The sequence below is a fragment of the Artemia sp. Qi Xiang Cuo genome, chromosome 15, assembly GCF_049724085.1.
Source record: "Artemia sp. Qi Xiang Cuo chromosome 15, ASM4972408v1, whole genome shotgun sequence".
NCBI lineage: Eukaryota > Metazoa > Arthropoda > Branchiopoda > Anostraca > Artemiidae > Artemia > Artemia sp. Qi Xiang Cuo.
The window spans coordinates 3,911,107-3,927,775 of NC_142808.1; the positions used below are offsets into that span (position 1 = coordinate 3,911,107).

Sequence of the window (16,669 nt, forward strand, 5' to 3'; positions counted from 1 at the left end):
TTTTCAAGAGTGTTAAAAAACTTATGAGCGAAATAATAAAGAGGTTTTAAAAACAATTTTTCATCCTTTTTTTTCTGGCTTTTCCATACTATTTTTGATTATGATTAGATCAAACCTCAAGAGTCATAATTGGGTGTTGTCCAATGAGGATTAGTGACGTTAGATTCTTTGTAATAAGACAAATATCAACTTCGCCATAGTAAAAAACTGCGGGAAAAGAGTAACTTAACATTATTCATACTACGATTGTCAAGAGTGTTAAATAACTGCTGAGCGAAGTAATAGAGGTTTTCAAAACAATTTTTCATCCTTTTTTTTCTGGCGTTTCAATACTCTTTTTGATTATGATTAGATCAAACCTCACGAGTCATAATTGGGTGTTGTCCAATGAGGATTAGTGACGTTAGATTCTTTGTAATAAGAAAAATATCAACTTCGCCTCAGTAAAAAACTGCGGGAAAAGAGTAACTTAACATTATTCATACTACGATTGTCAAGAGTGTTAAAAAACTGCTGAGCGAAGTAATACAGAGGTTTTCAAAACAATTTTTCATCCTTTTTTTCTGGCGTTGCAATACTCTTTTTGATTATGATTAGATCAAACCTTACGAGTCATAATTGGGTGTTGTCCAATGAGGATTAGTGACGTTAGATTCTTTGTAATAAGACAAATATCAACTTCGCCATAGTAAAAAACTGCGGGAAAAGAGTAACTTAACATTATTCAGACTACGATTTTCAAGAGTGTTAAAAAACTGCTGAGTGAAATAATACAGAGGTTTTAAAAGCAATTTTTCATCCTTTTTTTTCTGGCGTTTCAATACTATTTTTGATTATGATTAGATCAAACCTCACGAGTCATAATTGGGTGTTGTACAATGAGGATTAGTGACGTTAGATTATTTTTAATAAGACAAATATCATATTCTCATCATTAAAAAACTTAGTTAAAAAATTATAATAACAATATAAATTATACGCTATACATTAGAGTTAAAAAACATATCTTTGAAATAATAAATAGGTTTTAAAAACAATTTTTCATCCTTTTTTTTATCTGGCGTTGCCATACTATTTTTGATTATGATTAGATCAAACCTCATATGTTCTAATGGGATGCTGCCCAAAAAGTGTTAATAACGTTAAATTCTTTTTAATATAAACTTACAAAAATAGAAAACTGCCGGAGAAGAGTAATTTAATGTTGTTCAGAAAACGGTTGTCAAGAGTATTTATAGCCTTCTTAACAAAATAATACAAAGGTTTTCGAAATAGATTTCATCTTTTTTCTTCTGGCGTTGCATTACTCTTTTTAATTCTGGTTAGATCAGACCTCATAAGTCATAATGGAGGGCTGTCCAAGGAGCGTTAATGACGTTTAATTCTTTGTAATAAGGCACATATCAACTTCACCACAAGGAAAAAATACGGGAAAATAGTAATTCAATGTTTTTCAGGCCACGGCTTTCAAGAGTGTTTAAAGACTGCTTAGCGAAATAATACAGAGGTTTTCTAAAAAACTTTTCATCGTTTTTTTCTGACGTTGCAATACTCTTTTTCATTTTGTTTAGATAAAACCTCGCAAGTCATAATGGGATACTGTTTGAAAAGTGTTAATAACATTAAATTCTTTTTAGTAAGGCCAATATAAACTTCACCAAAATCTAAAACTACGGGAAAGGAACAATTTAACGTTATTCAGAACACGGTTGTCAAGCGTACTGAAAACCTTCTTAGCGAAATAATACAAAGGTTTTCAAAATGAATTTTCATCTTTTTTCTCTGGCGTTGCATTACTTTTCTACTTAATTCTGGTTAGATCAGATCCCCTTAAAAAGCAGATTAACCAAACTTATAATTTTTATTAAAAATTTTGGTATTCGTTTAGACACAGTTTTTCAACAACTTACTGATAAAAACAGCAAAAAAATGATTTTCTAGCTTATCTAAGTTCTTGTATCATTTATGGTTTGAAACCAAAGAGACGGAAAAAACAGAGGCTAGACTCTGAAAAGTCGTGACGTCATATTTCGTCGTTAGCCTGGGGTGACACTATTTTGTATTTACACGGTTTTACAATTGAACATGGAGTACAACGAAAACCAGCGAGAATAAGACCTCCAGGGGTGGATACAGGAGGAGGCCGAGGAGGACCATGGGCCCCAAAATTTTTCTGGCGCCCTCATATTTTTTCTTATTTTTAGTCTTATTTTTAAATAATCTTGTCAATATAGTCAACAATTCGATCCGTGCTGTCCAATGAGCGCTAATAACATTAGATTCTTTGTAATAAGGCAAATATCAACTTCACCACAATGAAAAACTGCGGAAAAAGAGTAACTTAACGTTATTAAGACCCGGTTGTCAAGAGTGTTTAAAGACTGCTTAGCGAAATAATACAGAGGTTTTCGGAATAACTTTTCATCTTTTTTTTCTGGCGTTGCAATAATCCTTTTGATTATGATTAGATTCAACCTCACAAGTCATAATGGGATGCTGTCCAAAAAGTGTTAATAACGTTAAATTCTTTTTACTAAGGGCAATATAAACTTCACGAAAATAGAAAACTGCCGGACAAGAGTAATTTAGCGTTATTCAGAACACGGTTTTCAAGAGTATTTATAGCCTTCTTAGCAAAATAATACAAAGGTTTTCGAAATGTATTTTCATTTTTTTTCTTCTGGCGTTGCATTACTATTTTTAATTTTGGTTAGATCAGACCTCAAAAGTAATAATGGGCTGCTGTCCATTGAGCGTTAATGACGTTAAATGCTTCGTAATTATGCCTATAGCTAACTTAAAAAAAACTTTTTCGCATGCCGACCAATGATTTGCGTTGCAAAGATACCCATCTCCTGATTCGATGCCCTCGGCCGGGAGTGTAATGCCTGGCTGAGGGCAAATCACCCGATGCTTCCCGTGTGTTGTCCCCAGATTTCTCCAGGTACCCATTTAGAGCTGGATCGACTCGGTCTGAGCGTACAGGGTCTCACTGTTGAACCCCGTTCAAAAAAAATAACCAGCAACACAGGACTCAAACCCCTGACCTCAGGATTTCAAGTCTGAAGCGCTAACCACTCTACTAGGAAGAGTATATACTTCACCAAAATGGAAAACTGGGGGAAAAGAGTAATTTAACGTTGTTGAGACCACGGTTGTCAAGAGTGTTTAAAGACTGCTTAGTAAATAATACAGAGTTTTCCTAAATAACTTTTAATTTTTTTTCTGGTATTACATTGCTCTTTTTAATTCTGGTTAGATGAGACCCAACGAGTCACAATGGGATGTTGTCCAATGAGCGTTAATGACGTTGAATTCTTTGTAATAAGGCCAATATAAACTTCGTCACAATGAAAACTGCGGAAAGAGAGTAATTTAACGTTATTGAGATCACGGTTCCAATCACATTTGTAATAATAATCCTAAAGTCAAGGGCGACACAGCATACGCCCATTTTTTATTTTGTATGTCATCTAAAGAGTGTTCCAGCCAACTTGGAGATGTTTAAAGACCCGGAAGTATAGTATTAGTTCTGAACTCATTTGGGCTTCCTTCAGGGATGCTGATCAGGTACCTCTTAGTTTTCGGGATAAGAACGCGATATCAATGAGTTTTAGGGTGTTAAACCTCTGCTAAATGAACCTGTTTTGAAAATAGAATTAATTATCATTTACATAAAGAAAGCCAGAAAAAACTCAGTAATGAAGCTTCAATAAAGAAATAGATTATGCAAAAAAGGAGAGTGGTCCTTTGACCTTCTATGGCAGAATGAAAATTGCGTGAAATTAAACGTTTTTGGCCACAGAAAATCTATCCTCCGAAATTGACCTCCACCCCCCCTCCCCCCTTCTACCTCAAAACTTGCGTACGGCTTATAATGATGGAAGTAATATAATGATGTAACCACAAGCTATTAGGGAAAGATAGGAGGTCCAAGAGTCTATTTATGGTTTTGCCGGATCTCCGAAAACAGCTAGATTTTATTTATCTAAGGTCAAACCTTGCGAAAAGACCCTCGGACTACAGGAGGCAGAGGATCTAATCACTAGTATCGCCTCATCTGGGGAGTATGGCTCCCAAATGGTTCTAAAAATATTTTTAGGAAAAAGTATAAGATTGATGTATTTAATGTTTTAAAATGACTCACATAATTCTTAGGATAATCATGTAGCACTTGCATTATACGTTAGTTTATATGAAATCTTATTTATGTTGATACCCCTGGTATTTTATTAATTAAATAAAAAAAAGGTTTTTTAACTGAAAGTAAGGAGCGAGGTTAAAATTTAAAACGAACAAAAATTATTCCGTATATGAAAGGGGCTGTCCCCTCCTCAATGCCTAGTTCTTTAGGCTAAAGTTTTTTATTGTTCTAGTTTTTTTTAGAGTTGTGAGAAAGAGTCAAACTTCATCATAAAGAGCAAGACGTTGAAGAGGGACAGACCCTTTCATACACTGATGTTCGTTTTAAATTTTTAATGTCGCTCCTTACTTTCAGTTAAAAAAACTTGTTTTTTTATTTAATTTATGAACATTTTTAAATTAATAGCCTACAGGTTTTGATTTTGACTCGCCGTACATGAATAATGAAAACTAAATTTGCGTATTAATTTGGCTTTTTTTTTGCTAAATTGCTTTCTCAAAAGTTGTTTAATTTTATATACGAACGGTTTTATTAGTTATAAATAGACGTAACTTACGAAATAACTTACGTAACGTACTTCAATTCTTCAATAATGACCCCTTAATCACAAAAGCCGTTAATTAGAATAAATAGCTCTTATGAAAGTACTAAAGAAAACTTTAGCGTAAAGAGCGAAGTATTGACTAGGGGGTGAACCCAATCATATACTTAAAGGTTTCTGTTCGTTTTAAATTTTGATGTTGAAAAGTTTTCAGTTGAAAACTTTTTTTTAAATTTAATTTCTGATCGTAAATAATGCTGGGAAATCCGGCACCCCGTTCATTGCAATCTCCTTTCCCCCATGAAAATTTCCTCCATGGAAAGATCCTCCCAGGTAACCCCCGACCCCCCAATACCAGAAAAAACTCCCCCTGAAAACGTCTGTATACTATATGTAAACTTTGGGCAAAGTTCATAACTTGCAGCCCTTCCCCCGGGGACTGTGGGGGATTATGTCATCCTCAATAAAATAGTTTTAATATTTTCGACCATGCTGAACAAAATGGCTATCTCAAAATTTTGATCGGATGATTTTGGGAAAAAATGAGCGTGGGAAAGGGTCTAGTTGCCGTCTATTTTTTTGACCACTTAAAAAGGGTACTATAAATTTAATTTTTGTTTGAATGAGCCCTCTCGCTATATTATAGGACCACTGGGTCGATACGATCACCCCTGGAAAAAAAAAACAAAAAACAAACAAACAAGCACGCATCCGTGATCTTTCATCTGGCAAGACAAAAATACAAAATTCCATATTTTTGCAGATAGGAGCTTGAAAACTCTACAGTAGGGTTCTCCGATACGCTAAATTTGATGATGTGATTCTCATTAAGGTTGTATGATATTTAGACTGTGTTTCTCCCTTTTTTTGAAAATAAGGCAAGTTTTCTCAGGTGCATATCTTTTGACGGGTAAGACTAAACTTGATAAACTTATATATTTGGAATCAGCATATAAATATGATTCTTTTTATGTACCTTTTGGTATCAAAATTCCTTTTTCTAGAGTTTCTGTTACTATTGAGCCGGGTCGCTCCTTAATTACAGTTCGTTACCATTTTCTTTGTTACTCTGGTCTGGTGGCTTTTTTTGTTTATGAAATATCATGTAATAGACTCACTAGCAAAAGTGTAGAAGTAAGGGGTAGGGGTATTCTCCCTGAACAATTTTCTCCTGAATAATTCTCCCTGAACAATATGTTTTTGGGATCTACCCAAAAACATAAAAAACACGAATCGAGAAATAATTTTGGTATTTCACGCCTTTAGAAAGAAAAAAGATATTAGCAGGAGTTCAGGAGTTTTTTCCTGAACTCCTGCTAAGTTTTTTCCTGAAACTCCTGTTTTCAGGAGTTTTTTTTTGTTAGAAGCATTTTGTACGAATGCTTAACTTCAGCTTAAAGGTTAGCAGGAGTTGAGGTGAAAAACCTTCTTGCGTTTGGGCTGCGCCGAATAGAAAATTAAAACTTCATCTCTAATTTTAGAGGTTTATGCTATTAAAAAAAAAACATTTAAAAAAAGAAAAATATTTTTCGAAAAAAAGTAATGAGTCATATTAAAGACAAGTAGAAATAAAGTCAAATAATTATTCAAACTTAATATGAACAGAATGAACTATGAAAGAGTAAATGAGACCCAAAAGGATATAAATCACAATAACCAATTAAGTCAAATTTAAAATGATCAGAAATTACCACGAACAGGAGTGAGAAAAACGCCCCGCCTTCTAAAGGCCAGAGCGCCATTTGCACTTTAATTGAAGCCCTTTTTGATTCCGAGTAATGTGTTTTCATTTGTCATAACATCAACAACAGAACAGCAACAAAAAATTTATATTTCAAATCTGATCAAGATTTACATATTAGAGTAGTGATAGCTGTCCTTTCTCCTTCCCTATCAAAACCTCGAAATATTTTGAATGTAACGTGCATGTATTCAAAACACCACAATGGCAATTTGGAAATCACCACAATGGCAATGATCATAGGCAGCGCGCTAGCGCTGCCTAAGTAAAGAACGATGTGGGCACACTGTGTTGTTTTTTTTTTCTCCATATCCGGGCACCTCGTATCGAAGGAGTTGTCGTAGAAACTTTGAAAAGGGCTCATTCGATTGGAAATTGGAGTGGCTAGTGCCCTTTTTAATAGTCGAAAGTGATTGGAGGGCAACTAGCCCCCCCCCCCCCACGCCCGTCATTCCTCCAAACATAGTCAATCAAACTTTTTAGAGAACCATTTTTTTAAGCGTAGCTGATTTCCAGATAGAAAATATCTTTTTGAGGAGGACACTCCCCCAAAACCCACAGGGCAAGAGTTTTAAGTTATGCCCTGAGGGCATATAAGATCAATGTTGACAATGTACATTTTTTATTTTTTTTTCTTTAAAGCAGGGCACTTCATATAGAAGGGGTCGTCGTAGAGACTTCAAAAGGGGCTCATTCGATTAGAAATGGAGAGTTCTAGTGCCCTTTTTAATAGTCAAAAGTGATTGGAGGGCAACTAGCCCCCCCCCCCTCACGCCAATCATTTTCCCAGACACATCCAATTGAAACTTTGAGATAACCATATTGTTCAGCGTAGTTGATTTCCAGATAGAAAATGTGTTTTTGAGGAGGACACTCCCCCACAACCCTCAGGGCAAGGGTTTTAAGTTATGCCCTGGGGGCATTAAAGGTTTTTATAGAAGGCGTTGTCGTAGACGCTTCAAAACAGGCTCATTCGATTGGAAATTCAAAGGGCTAATGCCCTTTTCCCATCCCATCCCTCCCCCCACCCCCACACCCATCGTTCCCGCAAACACATCCAATAAAAATTGTGAGATAGCCAGTTTGGCATATAAGGTTTTTATTGAAGGCGTTGTCGTAGAAACTTCAAAACAGGCTCATTCAATTGGAAATTCAAAGGGCTAGTGCCCTTTTTAATAGTCGAAAATGATTGGTGGGCAACTAGCCCGCCCCACGCCCATCATTCCCCCAAACACATCCAATAAAAATATTGAGATAGCCATTTTGTTCAGCATAGTTGATTTCAAGATAGAAAATGTGTTTTTGAGGGGGACACACCCCCACAACCCTCAGGGCAAGGGTTTTAAACTATGCCCTGGGGGCATATAAGGTTTTTTATAGAAGGTGTTGTCGTAGAAACTTCAAAAAAGGCTCAATCAATTGGAAATTCAAAGGGCTATTGCCCTTTTTAATAGTCCAAAGGGATTGGAAGGCAACTAGCCTCCCCTATGCCCATCTTTCCCCCCAACACATCCAATCAAAATTGTGAGATAGCCATTTTGTTCAACATGGTTGATTTTCAGATAGAAAATAGGTTTTTTGAGGAGGACACTCCCCCACACCCATCAGGGCAAGGGCTTTAAGTTATGCCCTGGGGTATATAAGGCTTTTATAGAAGGTGTTGTCGTAAAAACTTCAAAACAGGCTCATTCAATCGGAAATGCAAAGGGCTAGTGCCCTTTTTAATAGTCAAAAGTGATAGCAGGGCAACTAGCCCCCCCCCCCCATGCCCATCATTCCCCCAAACACATCCAATCAAAATTTTAAGATAGGCATTTGTCAGCGTAGCTGATTTCCCGATAGAAAATATCTTTTTGAGGAGGATACTCCACCGCAACCCTCAGGGCAAGGGTTTTAAGTTATGCCCTGGGGGCATATAAGGTTTTTATAGAAGGCGTTGGCGTAGAAACTTCAAAACAGGCTCATTCGATCGAAAATTCAAAGGGCGTTTGCCCTTTTTAATAGTCAAAAGTGATTGGAGGGCAACTACCCGCCCACGCCCATCATTCCCCCAAACACATCCATTAAAAATTGTGAGATAGCCATTTTGTTCAGTGTAGATGATTTCCATATAGAAAATATTTTTTTGAGGAGGACACTCCCCCGCAACCCTCAGGGCAAAGGTTTTAAGTTACGCCCTGGGGGCATATAAGTTTTTTTTAGAATGCGTTGTCGTAGAAACTTCAAAACAGGCTCATTCGATTGGAAATTCAAAGGGCTAGTGCCCTTTTTAAAAGTCGAAAGGGATTGGAGGGCAACTAGCCCCCCCGCCCATCAATCCCCCAAAAACATCGATTCAAAATTTTGAGATAGATATTTTGTTCAGCGTCATTGATTTCCCGATATAAAATATGTTTTTCAGGAGGAAACTTTCCCACAGCCTTCAGGTCAAGGCTTTTAAGTTATGCCCTAGGGGTTTATAAGGCGCATAAATAAGGTGTTGTCATAGAAACTTCAAAAAAGACTCTTGTAATTGGTAATTCAAAGGGCTAGTTCCATTTTTAATATTTGAAAGGGATTGGAGGGCAACCCACGCCCATCATTCCCCCAAACATACCCAATCCGAATTTTGAGATAGGCATTTTGTTCAGCATATGCTAGTTGATTTCAAACAGAAAATATGTTTTTTGGAGGACGACACTCCCCCATAACCCTCAGGGAAAAGGTTTTAAGTTATGCCCTGGGGGCATATAAGGATTTATAAGAACGCGTTGTCGTAAAAACTTCAAAACAGGCTCATTCGATTGGAAATTCAAAGGGCTAGTTCCCTTCTTAATAGTCGAAAGTGATTGAAGGGGAACTAGCCCCTCCCCAAGCCTATCATTCCCCCAAAGAAATCCAATCAAAACTTTGATATAGCTATTTTGTTCAGCGTAGTTGATTTCCAGATAGAAAATATGTTTTTGAGGAGGACACTCTCCAACAACCCTAAGAGAAGGGTTTTAAGTTATGTCCTGGGGTATACAAGGTTTTTATAGAAAGCATTGTCATAGAAACTTCAAAAGGGGCTCATTTGATTAGAAATTCAAAGTGCTAGTGCCCTTTTTGATAGTAGAAACTGATTGGAGGGCAACTAGCCCCCCCTCCTCCACGTCCATCATTTACCCAAACACATCCAATCAAAATTTCGAGATAGCCATTTTGTTTAGCGTAGGCTATTTGATTTCCAGATAGAAAATATGTTTTTGAGAAGGACACTCCCCCACAACTCTAAGGGCAAGGGTTTTAAGTTATGCTTTGGGCGCATATAAGGTTTTTATAGAAGGCGTTGTCGTAGAAACAGTAGAGAGGCCTCATGAGCTCCGACGATAACACCACCCCTTCGAATCCCGATCCGGACACTTTTTTTAAAACTCCCACGCGAACACCATATATGGGCATAGAGTCCCTAGGGAGAATGATTACGTAATGGGGTCAATGACCTCTTTTTCCAAGGTCGATTTATTTGATGTTTCTATGTGTAATAGCTCCGGGGCGAAGGTTGCACATGAGCATTGAATTCTAACGGGAACAATGTTATTGATCTGGGACTCGAGGGGGAAGTGAATTTCCGAGAAATTGATTGTTTAATCCTTCGTGAATGTCATGGATGATCCAGAAATAGTATTTGATGTTGTTGTTCAAGCAAAATGTTATGACTTTCCCGGAAACAGTTAGATCACATGTTTCCTTCTCAGCCAATCAGCGAGTCGGATACATCCTCCTTCTCAACCAATCAGAGACGTGCTTACATATTAGCAGCGGAGGGAATATAAGGAAGGGATTTTTGCTGTAGTTTTATTAGTCTGTGAATAGAATTCAAAGGAGTGAGAAGAAGAACAGTTTTGACTTTACTCATTTGGATATATATTTGTGTTGATGGCGATGAGTGGAATGTTTACACTATGCTCCCGACGAAATGCCTGAACTTGTATATTCTCCTGTTCTGAATTTTATTCAAAGCAATTTGCTAAGCGGAATTGAGGAGGATATTATAAAAAGACATGGTATGGAGTTTTTTGACGTGAATATAGTCAAAGAAGCTAAAAGTTTACTCTGGCAAATAAGTGCACCTGAATTGGATTGCCCAGTACGTAAGGGGAACAATGCACTTTCTAATCATTTTAGTGACATTATTTCTCTGTTAAAATCTCTTGACAGTAGTGACACTTTTGCACCTACGTTTGTGATAAAGCGACCTACAGAGGGGCCATGTCTCCCTGCAAATGCTTATACTTATTTACTCTCTAAGTTTAATGAGCTACAACAAGTGGTTGTTGAAATGTCAGGGAAACTTGACAATTATCAGTTGAACTTTCCTAAACTTCCCAAACCTACCCCAGCAATTGACATTCATACGACAGTTATTGTTTCTAAAGTGCCTTCAGATCTGTCTGATCCGATTAAACGCAAATCTGTTCTCGATCAAATAGCTGGGCATGAATTAGTTTGTAGTGTGAAACCTGTTAAAGACAGATGGTATGCCAATATTGATAAATATGCAACTGAAGATTTTTGTACATCCGTTCAGAACTTTATTACCGGAGCAACAGTTAAAGTACGATCCAAGCGCTTTTTTGGGATTCTCAGAGGTTTCCCAGTTGATGTTGACCTTTCAGTTATTAAAAGACTGCAAGGTATAATAAGTGCAAATCGACTTGGCCAGACTATGTCAGTCAAGCTGGAATTTGAAGACTCCTTCACTCAGTTTGCTTATTTCAAAGAAGGACTTAAAGTGGGATATGAATTTTTTCGAATTCACGTATTTAAAGAAATACCTAAATGCTGCTTGAAATGCCGATCATACGATCACTTTCAAAGTGCTTGCACCAGCAATGTCCCGAAATGTGCCAGATGTGCTGGGCCACATATTTCTACTAAGGATAGTCCTTGTAGTGTTGCTCCGAAGTGTGCTAACTGTGGTAAAAATCATACTTCTTATAGCTTGTCTTGCCCTATATCTAAGGAAATAATGTTGCGCTCCCACTTTTTGCAATGACTTTGGAGTTTTCAATAATATCGTTTAATATTAATGGTACAAAGGATAAGGATTTCGTTATTGATGAGTTCTACTATGATTTTGATTTGGTTTGTTTACAGGAGCATCTTCATACAGACTCTAGTATAACGTTTTGCGTCGTAGCCTTCATCATGATGTGTTTTTTACTGCTGCCAGAGCCACAAGAGGCCGGCCATCCGGCGGACTAGCTTGTGTTTTTAAGCACAATCCTAATTTGGTTTCGCCGGTGATTTTTTACTCGGATGAGTTTTTTTTGGCTGTTCGTATGGGCACTATAGTTTTCATTAATTCTTATATGCCTTATGATGACCGTTCCTCTAGATCGATGGCTAGATTTGCTAAAGCCTGTAACACGTTGAAGTTTCTAGTGGAAAAAATTCTTTCTATTTCTCTAGATTATATGATCATTGGTGACCTCAATACGGATATAAATAACTCATCAGTGAGATGTGATTTGTTGTTGGATTGCCTTCCATTTTATCATATTATACCCAAAACTCATCCGTATTCTTATATTCACCATTCAGGCAGTAAGAGCAATATTGATCACATTATTTGCTCACCTAGTATTATTACATCAATAGTGTTTGTACATGCTGAAGAACAAGACTTAGACCATCTCCCTATCTCACTTACTCTTACGCTGAAAATAAACCCTGCAAGTTTCTGCAAAGTACACCAGTCTTCAAAATGGTTTGAAAAAAGTAATTGGAAGAAAGCTGATGTTCCTCTTTATGCGTTTACACTAACAAGGCTGCTGTCTGCTATACGAGTTCCCTATCATCTGCTTCAGAGCTCTATACAAGGGACTTGCAAAAAGGACCTGGATTGCTATTATAATCAAATAATTAAATGTTTAAAAGATGCCGAGACAGTTGCAGTGCCGCTGCAACGTGTTAGACGTGGTACGCAAAAACCTATTTGGTCTTTAGATCCTAATTTAAAAACTTTGAAAAATACAGCTAAGTTTTGGTTAAAAGTTTTGAATGAATGTGATAGACCGTCCTGTGGTATTGTTTCTGACCTTAAGCGTAAGACCCGCAGGGAATATAAAAAATATCTTAAGTCTATGCGTTATCGTGGTATGGATTTTCCAGTGTCAAAGAGAGAATGGCGAAACGTTATTAATTCTGAGTCGATTAGAAGTGATGTACCAAATAGTGATTGTCTTCCTGCATCTGCTTGGCATGACCATTACTCGTCTATTTTTTCTAATGTTAATTACCATGTGCATTCTTTGTATTCTCATTCTCTTTGTGCTATTTTTAGTACCCCTCTATCTCAGCGTCTCTGTGTTCCTATTTCTCTTTCATCCGTAATTGAAGCAATTCAGAAACTTAAATCAGATAATGTTGATAATGATGGTATATCTAGATTTCACCTTTTATTAGATTGCTCCCCCCTTATTAACCATATACGCCTACTTCTCCAGATGTGTATTTGTGCTTCTAGTGTACCGGAGAGTTTTTTGTGTGGTACTGTCTCTTCAATTTTAAAGAAGGGGAATTCTCCTTTTATTTGCTCTTCTTACCGACCTATTACTGTCTCTTGCACTTTTAGTAAAGTTCTTGAGCATGTTTTAATACCTTTTGTGACTAATAATATGCTTGAGAGAGATAACCAGTTTAGATTTAAGCCCGGAGTAGGTTGTCAACACGCACATCGTGTATTATCTTCTTTGCTCCTTGAAAATTCTTCTAAGGGAAGGAGTATATATCTTTGTACTTTAGATCTATCAAAAGCTTTCGATAGTGTATGTCATAGTCAGCTTTTTTCTGCTCTTCGTGGTTACGGTGTCAATCTATCGGTTATTTTGCTTCTTCGGTACTGGTACTCTAATTCTTTTCTTCGGCTGAAATCTCTGCCTGCATCTAATATTAAATTGAAAAGAGGTTTAAGGCAAGGTGGAGTTTTATCTCCGACCGTTTTTAATTTGTGTATTTCAGGAGTTCTGGCAAAGATTTCGGCTACCTATCTCTCCGGTTTTTCTGATGTTTCCTACCTGGCTTACGCTGATGATCTGCTTCTTATAAGCCGTACTAAAACTGGTTTATCTAACATGGTTTCTCGTGTTGCTTCTTCTTTTTCAGACATAGGCCTTTCTCTTAATGTAGTTAAATGTAAATTTCTTTCTTTTAATAACACTTCTAGTACTTCCCTTCACTGTAGTGGCTTTACTATCCCTCTCGTAGATTCTCTTCGATGGCACGGTATTTTTATTACTAATAGTCTTCCGAGCTTGCGCCAGTGCACAGTCTCAGATATTAATATGAAAATTAAATTAGGATATGCTAAGATTGTTGCCAATAGTGGTAAATATAATAAACTCGCGTTAGCCAAGCTCTACTCAACTTTTTGTGACCATTCAATTCTTTTTGCTTCTGGAATTTTCCTCCTTCTGAAGAAAACTGAGTTAAAAAGAATCCGGATTCATTATTTTAGATTTTGTAGATTTTTATTGTTTCTTCCACCTTGGACCAAAAACCGGGTAATTATTAATAAATTTCTTGTTCCTAATATTATTGAAAAACTGGAAGCACTACACAGAAAACTTTCAAATACTGCTTGTATCCATTTTTCTCTGCACCATCACCTTATCAGGTTTTTTCAGTCCTAAGTTATTTTTCTTTTATTTGTTTAGTTTTTTTTCTCTTTTTGGTCATTCTACAATTTAGATTTTTAAAGTGTGAGTAAAAATCCAATAATGATAATATTAATGCCTGCTTATTAGATTCTGCAAGTTGTCATTTTTTTTTTTTTTTTTTTTTTCCTGGTTTCGCCCTCCTTTCACGTTATTTTTTTTTTTTTTTGCTGTCGTTTCTTTTAAATTATTATTTTTTAAAATTTAATTTTGTAATTTTTGTTTTTTATATTTTATTTTGTAGCATTTTTTTTGTTTTTACCCGTGATACTCCACGTATTGTACCTCTGTATAGTGTGGGTTAAAAATAAATAATAATAATAATATGTACACAATGGGTAACTTGAAGAATTGTCAGTCCTTACCCCAGGGGATGTTAGTAGAAGGGCCTTATTGAATCCGAACAGAACCACGTGGTTTATGGTTTTCTCACTGAGAATGAAAAAACAGGAATTTTCTAACTTGGAAAAACAGGAACTTTGTCACATTTATTTCTGTTTTCATGGATGGTTCTGTGTGCTGATTGATTTATTTGATGTTTTTATGGTCTTTGTCAGTGAGAATGGAAAAACAGGAGCTTTCTCACTTGGAAAACCATAAACCACGTGGTCCTGTCACGAGTAGCACCTGTGCTGTCGACCTCAATTCACCTATCGTGAATCAATAATTCCCCTTAGAAACAACAAATTAATTCCCCTTTCTTGACAGATCAATCAACCAATGACATCATCTGTCAGACTTTAAAAATTTTCGCCTACCAACGATTCTCCAGGAATAGATCCAAGTCATTATTGTCTTTGCCTCGGAAACAACTCTTTTGGTCGAACTCCAAAGGATATTAATAACCAAAGGCCATGGAAACAATTCTCCAAGAAACATCTTAGCGATGAATTGTTTTAGCGCGGGAATCAGGTTTCTTATTAATTTGAAATGCATTAGCGCAGAGATGCCAAAAACAAAAGGAACACGCTGAATTATATTTAGGTATTATTTGGGCGAAACTGTTTTAGACAGGTTATGGAACTATTTCGACGAAACAGTTAGAGACATTTTAAAAGATGATTTTAGAAGAGAATTTGAGGGTGAAACTCTGTGGTCGTTATAATACACAAGTTTCATTTGAACAGTGTTGTGAGGTCCCTCAACCCAACCCCAAAGGGTTCCGATCCCCCACCCCCACCCCGAGGGCAGCCCCCGGTCCGCAAAGGACCCCCAAGCTCCCAAAGAGCCCCAGCCCCCCAAACGCCCTCCTCAGACCCTCAAAGGCCCTCCTCTGGTCCTCAAAGGGCCCCCGGACCCCCAAAGGCCCCCCCCCGACCCCAGAAGTCCTCCCCCCGGTCCTCAAAGGTCCCCCGGACCAGAGAAGCGCCGCCGGGATGCGCCGCGGGCCAGGAATGCGCCGCATGGGGATGCGCCGCAGGGGGATGCGCCGCGGGTCGGGGGAAGCGCCGCAGGGATGCGCCACAGGAATGTGCCGAAGGGATGTGCCGCAGGGATGCGCCACAGGGATGTGCCGCTTTTTGTTAGAGTTCTAGTTAAATTTAATTTTAGTTAAGAGTTTGATGTTTTACCATTGAGTTTAAGTTAGAGTTCTTGTTTAGTTTTATTTAAGAGTTTATATTTTTTATATTAGAGTTTTTGTTTAATTTCTATTTTAGTTTTGTTTTATTTAATATTTTAGAGTTTTATCTTAGAGTCTTAGCTTAGATTTTTTTTTATAGTTCTAGTTTAGTTTAATTTTAGTTAAGAATTTGATGTCTTACCTTTGAGTTTCAGTTAGAGTTGTAGTTTAGTTTAGTTTTAGTTAAGAGTTTAGAGTTTTTAGCTTAGAGTCTTAGCTTAGAGTTTTTGTTGAAGTTCTAGTATAGTTTAGTTATAGTTAATAGTTTAGAGTTTTAAATTAGAGTCGTAGCTTAGAGTTTTTGTTAGAGTTCTAGTTTATTTTAATTTTATTTTAGAGTTTAGAGTTTTAGCTTAGTCTTAGCTTAGAGTTTTTTTGTTAGAGTTCTAGTTTAGTTTAATTTTAGTTAATATTTTTATTTTTTTAACTTTTATTTTAATATATAGTTAAAGTTTCTTTTATTATAATAGATTTGTTTTTTAAAGAATTTTATTTTATTATATTTATATTTATTTTTATTTATATTTTATTTTATTTTTATTTAATATAATATAATTTTATCTTAGAGTTTTTTTTTTTAGAGTTCTAGTTTAGTTCAATTTTATCTAAGAGTTTGATTTTCTTAACTATAAGTTTCAGTTAGAGTTATAGTTCAGTTTTATTTAAGATTTTAGAGTTTTTATCTTAGAGTTTTTATTGAAGTTCTAGTTTAGTTTAGTTTTAGTTAATAGTTTAGAGTTTTATCTTATAGTCTTATCTTATAGTTTTTTTTAGAGTTCTAGTTTAGTTTAATTTTAGTTAAGAGTTTGATGTTTTACCTTTGAGTTTCAGTTAGAGTTCTAGTTTAGTTTAGTTTTAGCTAAGAATTTAGAGTTTTTAGCTTAGAGTCTTAGCTTAGAGTTTTTTTGTGTGTGTGTGTGTAAGTTTTTGTGTGTGTGCGAGT

The 16,669-nt window shown here is 36.3% G+C and overlaps 1 protein-coding gene across 1 annotated transcript in view; it reads right to left on the reverse strand.

Annotated features, from left to right (window-relative positions):
• The window catches only part of LOC148943245 (reelin-like), a 77,525-nt gene that overhangs the window by 16,417 nt on the left and 44,439 nt on the right, over window positions 1-16,669 (reverse strand). The gene's annotated exons all lie outside the window — the stretch shown is intronic.